Genomic DNA, 8,499 nt, shown 5'->3' on the forward strand with positions numbered 1-8,499 from the left:
GGGAGGTGTAGGTGGCAGTGGGAAGAAAGAGTTGGATCAGTGGAGGGAGGAGAGTGCATGGGGATACAGTGCAAAGGGCTGGCTAACCTTTCAGATCTGTCCTATTGTCCCACATTAAAAGCAGCAGCGTCCATTGTGAGAGCAAGGGCCAAGGTTTCCCTACTAGCAGAGGGACGTTAGATGAAGAAGAAGAGAAAGGGGATAGATGGAGAGAGCAACAGAGAGTTCAACAACGTAAGAGAATGTGACAGTAGCATAAATCGAGTGGAAACAAAGTGTAGAAAGGAGAAGGAGGTAAAGGTAAAGGGAGTCGGGGTGTGTGCACAAGATAAACGGCCCCTCCTCTTTACCTCACGCTTGGCTGCTCCAGGACGGGGAGAGCAGGAGAGAGAGAGGGGATGGTGGAAGAATAGAGGGTCACACGAGACAGTGGGGGCTTTGTGGGCACTTATCAGAGACTGATGGCAAAGCACTGGACCCAGAGAGGAGAGACAGTGAATAGAAAGGGATGGAGCTGTGTGTGTGTGTGTGTGTGTGGACAGGGGACAGGGGATGTAGAAGAGGGTGAGGGATGAAAGAATGGAAGGATCATGCAAATAGAGATGAGAGAAGATGGTGGACGAAGGGAAAAGCAAGAGAAGGAGGGACAGGAGGAAGAGACAAGAGATCGTGAGGAGCAAAGAGGCTGAAGAAAGAGGGAAAAGAACAATGAGCTTAAAAAAGCAGTAGTGCAGCACCCCGTAGATCACTTTACCAACCTGAATGCACCTTGAGGAGAAACTCGGAAAGGGAGAAAGAGAGGGAAGGAGGGAGCACAGGGACATCAACAAAGAGCGAGAAGGTCAAGGAGAAGTATATGATATGGAGGGAGGAAAAAGGGAAGGCAGAGGAGGGAAAGGACCGGAGAAGATTGGGTTACACAGTAGGAGAAGTCCAGTGTCACGTCCATCAAAGTGGTGTTTCTCAGAGAGTGTCAGAGAAATCAGAATTTGCTGTGAACTAAATTTTATTTAAACTTTTAGTTAACTTTTCTATGGCTCACTTTGTAAGTCCATCTCTCTCCTTCAGTTGCCTACTTACACATACACACACACACACACACACACACAGACACACACGCACAGACACACACACGCAGACACACAAACACACTCAGTCAGCGGCAGCTCCCAGCTCCCTGCGGTGCGCCTGCTGAGAGGGGTCATGTCAGACATCAACTCCCGTCGCGTCAGCTCTTTTTCTCCCACAATTCAACACAGCTGAGGCTGTCACCACGCTAACCTCCTCTCCCCCCAAAAAAGGCCCAGACACTGGCCTCTAACATTCACGTAGACACACACATATTTATGATGTACATACATAAGTCACACACACACATACACACTCATTCACACACCTTATCAAACACACATTTAGATGCAATGGCTCCCAGAGGAGACAGACCCCCAACTGGTGTCCACCAGCAGGGGTGCTGGTCCTGTGCTGACATTCCCATCTCAGTCGTCTCAACCTCCCTGCCAGGACACACACAGAAACACGCCGTCACAGTTGTCTCAGCTAGTCTGCCAGCTTAAATTAAAGCTTAACAGGTTTTTCCATTGTCTTCCTGTCCAATCTCTCTTCTCTTTTGTAAATTTTGTAATTTTGTAAATAAAATAAAAAAGTGCATTTGCATATGCAATTTGAGTGAAACAGTTTGAACCTTAATGTGCATTAGGCTAGAAGTAAACTCCCAACAAAAGTTTATGTACTCTGACTGAACCCTCCAAACACTAGATACTAATTCAGACAAACAGCCATTGAAGGGCTATAAAGTTTGGGTGGTCAGCCTACACACACTGCAGTGATCAAAGCTAAATCCTTTTGCTATGTTTTGGTAGCAAACATGTGGAGCCTTTCTTTCAAATTTGATTCTAAAACACAAATCCAGTTTTCCACCTGTAAAATCAAAAGTTGCTTGCAACTTCATGTTTGACAGAGGAGATGCATTTGTACATCTACTGGATAATGAAGGCTCATTTGCTGTGGTGCACGCTGGGAAACTGGCTAAAACTAAACTGCAGAGAAAACTGTACGAAATACTGATACAACTGAAGCAAAAATGGGCGTCATTTTGTAGAAATACCTTGACTCTTCATTATTTGAGAGGACAGCCATCGCTTGACACAAAACTATAATTTTCCCATACCACTTTAATCCTTGAGAAAACAGAATAATTTATCATACAATATTATACGACCAAATGACAGAGACATAATTGGCATCATTTGATTCATACAATTGTAGACAGGAGGACAATGTAAAGTCATGTGGTGCCAACAAAGCTCGGTCTGAACAACGTTCTGTAAGGCAGCCTGGGGATCAGTCATTGTCCCCCTGTCTTTCTGCATGTCTCCTTCAGTTTAATTAAAACACTGTGATGATGTGACAGACCTTTGCAAAGCTGACTGCAACTGCTGATCGCTGCTACCACAGAAAAGGACTGACGAACAAAGGGCAGTTAGCTTTTTTCTTCTCAGCGGTGCTTGCCAAAAAATCCACAGTCATAGTGAAGGACGCTATCACGATGAAACAAATGAGCAGCATCAAAATATGAATGCATGAAAGAAATTTAAGGTGTCTCGTTTATGACATAGATGAAATTAACATCGTCTGATTAAGGACTGCAAACAGGAGGACAATACAGAGGAATGCAGCGCTAACAAAGCTTTGTTTGACTGATGTTCTGTAAGGCAGCCAGGAGGATCAGTCATTGTCTCTCCGTGATTGGTGGCTTGTCTCGGCTGCTCCGCGGCATCACCTCCAGCAACATGGGAATTCTCCCCCGCTGCTGTTTCTCTTTTCCTGCGGAGAGAGGGAGAAAGGTTACATGAGTGATGACTGAAAAAAAGCAGTACAAAAGAAGGCAAATGAAGGTTTGATAACTTATCTGACAGCAGATATTGAAGACATTTGAGTGTTTTAATATTAACTTGGAAGTGTGCAAAATATGGAGTTATCTGAGGGGACCTTTGTTACTTCAATCAACTTTATGTACGATGCATCGCTGCATTCTCCAAACTCTCTGTCTTTGGTCTTTGTTCATGCATTTACATACTGTAAATTAGAGGAACAGACCAAAGTCCCTCTGGCCAGCTTTGTGCCTAAAAGTAAAATCATGTATAGAGGTTAATCATGCACTGGTCTTTATCCACTTACAGTTGCTAATGTAAAGCAAAGTCAATGACATGTAAATTATGTTTAGTTAACTACAGTATACATAAACTGATGATCTATTAGAACAATATAAGTTGATAGATCAATTAATCAGCCAATTAACAGATCATATTAATATACTAGCTATGCATAACTAAGCTTAAATTATGTTCCTTTATTATATTGACAAATCATATTGACAAAATTGGAAGTGGTCAAACATACCCGACCAAAAATATCCCTTCTTATAATCAAACACTTAACCCTGATAAAAGTTTGTGGTTTCTTTCTTTACATAACAGAGGTTGTGGTTAGTTTTCACAATAGAAAAAAGTATCAAAACATCTACGCGCTCAATCCTCCTGCACCATGCTTCTTTCCTGAAATTTGAGATTGTGATTAAATTTGAGATTACAGCTAAATACATTGCTTCTCTTTGTAGATCCTGTGAAGAAGTATAAGTAACTGCTATGACGTGGCAAACAATAGAATTTGTTAGAAATACCATTTTTCCTTATGTCCTTCTTATTTTGGTTCAGTACTATCAACATATCATTGAGTATCTTAGATGCTGTGGTCCCACATTTGACTTTTACTTTTATTTCTTACTTCAGTCTACTGGATCAAAATATAAACAAGATCTGCTGTAGGGGCAACAGTTGGTGGCACACCGCACTCCTGCTCTGGAATAATAATAATAATAATAATAATAATATGTTACTTTAATCCCTGTGAAATTGTCTTTGGTCTGAGATCAGGTTAAGTTTCATACCACATGACCACAACATCCACAGTTCGATTCCAGCCTGGGATCTGTGTTGCAATTCATGCCCCTGTTTCTTTCTCCTTGTTTCCTGTCTGTCTACTACAGACCATTGGATCTGCTAGACATGCAGGACTCTCAAGGACTCTCCAGTTCCCCTGATGCTCGTCGATGCTGTATTATATTGAAATGTTAGCAAATATATTTTGAAGGATAATAACTGTGTTTAGGGTATGCTTGATGTTGTAATGATGCCAAAAATGGGAGAATATAGAAGTGTCACAGAGAGGGGTATGGGACAATGGATAGACTGCACATCTCTTTCACATTCGCTATCATTATTCTGTGTGGTGTGTGCACATTGTTGTCATTTGTTCATTTGTTCAAAGTGGTATTTCTCCACAGCATGTAATGAGAAGGCCTATGCTAAGGACCCCTATTATTCTACTATATACTATACTATGATACTGAGGTTTCAGCTCAATAAACCAGCGTACTGTCATTATAAGACAATATATAAGTAATCTAAGAACGATAATGATGGGAGCAGCTGCCAGTTTTTCAAAGTTTGAACTTCTTATGACTATTGCATTCGTTGTAGTCATAATAGATGGGCTCAACAGCACTGGTTGTATTGGCATCAGTACAGGTTGCATATTGGCACCAAATATCAGGATGCATCTATCCTAGGCAAATAGACTGCATGTGCACAAACCAGTTACATGTCCCTGGGCCACTGTTGTGAAATATGATACATTTGGCATAAATGGATCTGCCACTGGAGCTACCAAACTGGTTTGAAATGAGTCATAAACTGATATAAGTTATTTATTTGTCATACAGTGAACTTCTTTGTCTCTGTTGTCAGTGTCTCTCAGACTCAGTCAGAGTCAATGGTTACAATAATTTTTAACATGAAACGTGTTCCTCGGAGAGTGGGGTGGTGTGTGTATGTGTCTGTGTATTTGTTGGAAAGGGGGGTTACATCCCAGACGTGTTACCACGGTGACAAGGTGCTCCCTGCCGCCGTCGGGTCTCGGCCAAGTTGGGCGCCATGGTGACTGGGTGGTGACAGACTTTGTGACGAGTCCGCTGGGACACCATGGTTGGGTCAACCTTAAAAATACACACATATGCAGACACGAATGCAATGCGTGCACATACACATGCATTAAATATATGAAGCTTAGGCACACACAAAATTAACACATACGTTAGAAAGATGCAAACAGTGCACATGATACATGCATGCATGTACAGTATGTGCATGTGCAGTTTGAGAAGTACACACACATACAGTATGCACATTCAACTCAGAGCCACCGGACCTGTGTTTGTCAGTGCTTGTGTGTGTGTGTGTGTGTGTGTGTGTGCTTTTGTGGTATGAATGTTTCCTGGCTTTTATCTCAGTTATGGCCTCCAGCAAAAACATTCATTAAAACATTCACAGTACTAATTTATTTTTCTTGATACTATCACAGTATGTTTGTGTGTGTGTGTGTGTGTGTGTGTGTGTGTGTGTGTATGCGTGCATTAATGACTTGCTCCTGCATTGGGACAGCCTGGTGATTTATATTTCTGTATTGTTGCATATATGCGCCTACTTGTCTGTGTGTGTGGGTGTGTGTGTGTGTCCATTCCATATACATATAAACACCTACATAAACCCTGACAAAACAAACAAATGTCTATCCTAATGCAGATGTAAGACACACACAGACACACACACACACACACACACAAAAACCTTGACCAGGAGGACAGGAGAAGGCAAGGAGCCACAGTTTGAGCATCCCACTGTGAGGGGTCATCACCCCTATCAGACTCTGTGTCAGTCTGCCCATTGTGCCATGGGTAGCACACAAACACACACACACATACACACACGCAATCCTATAACTTACATGGTCTCCATGACGATGGCGGGGGCGACAGTAAGGCGGCAGGATGGCGCTGTGGTGTTCTGATGAGAGGACCCAACCTAATCATCATAATACATTCACTGTATCTGAGTGAAATCTGAAGGTGTAGGTTAAAGTTAAAGTGGTTAAAGTGTATACACATCTGTGAAAAGAAGGCCGGGACAACATCAAGGGCTCACACAATGAATGTGATATATACCATAATATATTTTATGTTTTAAGGCACTGTGTTGGTTAATTTGAATTGACTTATGTTTGTTATTCCAGAGGAATAGATATTAGAAGTTAAGTTTTTGTATTTCCGCTTGATTTTGTATATCTATCATTCACGGTACAAGGTTGAATTAGTTTCAAAATAAAATTATGTTCCAATCATCTACCAAAACACAAAAGATAATTAGGTTGTATTTACAATTTTTGGAAACTTGTGAAATGACAGTGATTCTGCAGAGTAGAGTGTTCAATGCAATCAAGCTGTGGGTGAATATGTGTGTGTTTTGTGTTTGTGTGTGTGTGTGTTTGTGCGCGTGTGTGTGTGTGTAGCAGGGAAGGAGGGGGGGGTTTGCCATTGACTTTGACCATCAAGAGCAAATGAAGAGAAGAGCTACAATGATTGTAGTGGCTACTAAGGGAAGTAACACACTATTATAAATCTGCGACAACTGACAATTAAAATTGTCACACTGATACAATTCTGTGTTACACAGTGCTACTCATTATGACATTTTATATTCTTTATCATCTTTGATGGACTAAAATCTGTTGCTAAACATGCGTAACTCTCTCCTAAAGCCAGACAACCTAAGAACCAAGACAACCTAGTGAGTTAATGTGTGAACGTTTTACACCTTTAGAATTTTTTTTAATAAGAAAACAAAATCAACAAGCTTATCTTTAAGTATGAAATGGGGCTTTTTCTATCTTGCTGTAGGGTCTGCTCTACCCTGATCAACTTTTTATCTAATGAAGAAGACTGTACCTTGCTATGAGACACAGAGGCCCAGTAAAAGATACAGCAACATAAGACATTGCGTGTTATCAAGGGAATAGTATATGATCTCAGACACAGTGTATAATTATAGTTGTTCATATCAGTAAAATTTGTATTTGTCCTCAATCAGCTGTCATCATCAAACGCAAACACACACTCACATACATGAGAAGGAGTCAAGGAATCACAAAGGAGTAGTGTCCACCACCTACCTTATCCCAGCTCAGAGAATGTGTATCTGCTGCCCCCTCTGATCAGTACATGTATGACAGTCTCTTTGACTCACTCAGAAGATGGCGAGTTTCTCATGTAAGTGTGGCATCTAGTGGACAATGCAGAGACTCAGGTGAATATAAGTAAATCAACAAGGGGGAATTAATCAGCTTTGATGCAGACCTGGAGGGTTTCCTTGGATTAAAAAACATGCTGTCTAAAAAGTAAAATACAATGGTTTCTCACAGCAGACAACCTGACTTGTCACACTATGGCTGTACTCTATTCAGGTGTGCTATACAGGGCCCTCACCTGTGCATGCTAGCTCATGACCATGGGCCACTCATACACCCACAGAGCTATCATCAATGCTATTAGTTAGACCTGTGCTTTCCCTGTTATGGCAAGTCAACACATCTGCTGTAAAAAAAAAAAAAAAAAAAAGGTCTTATTAAAAGACAATGGTGCCAGCAGATATTTAAATAATCTTGCTTTTAATTTATCAAGCATACATTTGTCATTTCTAGTTGACATTGTGTGTGTGTGATATGCTACTGTGTGTAACTTTGTATTATGTGTCCTGTGTGTTTTTTGTTTCGTACTGTTTTGTTATTGTGCTGTTATATGTTTAAATTGTGACCTGCCGAAGGGTCTGCAGATGAATATTAGCTGTAAACTAACTTTGATACAGTACATCAAATGGTAACACTGTGTATGGTCCCTTACAAATAAGATAAAATAAAAATAAATTACATTTTAATGCATTTCACACAGAATGAAACCAATGGATGAAGATAACAACATTAGGCTGTTCAAATTCCATTTTCTTTAGCCTCCTGAGACACACCCAGAACACATTAACTTTTGTCCCCAGACTGTGAGCCAAAATTGTTCTTATAATAATATGTAGGCCTACATCCATGATCTTGGAAAGTAATGAAGATTCTACTATATTTATTGTTTACCCTGCATTCCTCTCTCTGGAGGGTGGAAAGCACTTATTAAACCAGTGGTTTTATGTTTATAGATTTGTTCTGCAGTCTGAATACTGCATATGCCATTTCTGAACATAATACAGGTTGTCATAAATTGTGTTTATACAACAATGCATTGTAATTTGTTTAGACTATAATTAAATATATTTGCGGTTGAATGGAGACCACTGTGGGCGTGGTTACAGCCATTTTGACATCACCATGCCAACAACAGGCCCTACACTTCGAGGAAGGGATTTTTCTTGGAGAACAATGCAGGCATACAGCGAATAATCCATTCATATAAAGTATGTGGTTATATCACACGTTAATAATGTCCTACAAGCTATCTTTAGCCAGATGGATTTCCTTACATCACCACATCACCGGTTTCATAAGCAATGTTGGTCCGACTGTCAAGATAGTTCACCTCCTATTCCT

General features: G+C 40.7%; 1 long non-coding RNA gene across 2 annotated transcripts; it reads right to left on the reverse strand.

Annotated features, from left to right (window-relative positions):
* Positions 1-2,174: 2,174 nt before the first annotated feature.
* LOC137198431 (uncharacterized) lies at positions 2,175-7,784 on the reverse strand. Of its 2 annotated transcripts, XR_010931643.1 has the most exons (4): positions 7,084-7,784; positions 5,863-5,939; positions 4,960-5,074; positions 2,175-2,844 (listed from the first exon to the last, which is right to left on the reverse strand). It is a non-coding gene; the product is annotated as an uncharacterized lncRNA (long non-coding RNA). The 2 variants fall into 2 exon arrangements; XR_010931642.1 differs by having other exon boundaries at positions 2,175-5,074.
* Between the last annotated feature and the right edge of the window lie 715 nt (positions 7,785-8,499).

Source organism: Thunnus thynnus, chromosome 2 (genome assembly GCF_963924715.1).
Source record: "Thunnus thynnus chromosome 2, fThuThy2.1, whole genome shotgun sequence".
Classification (NCBI taxonomy): Eukaryota; Metazoa; Chordata; class Actinopteri; order Scombriformes; family Scombridae; genus Thunnus; species Thunnus thynnus.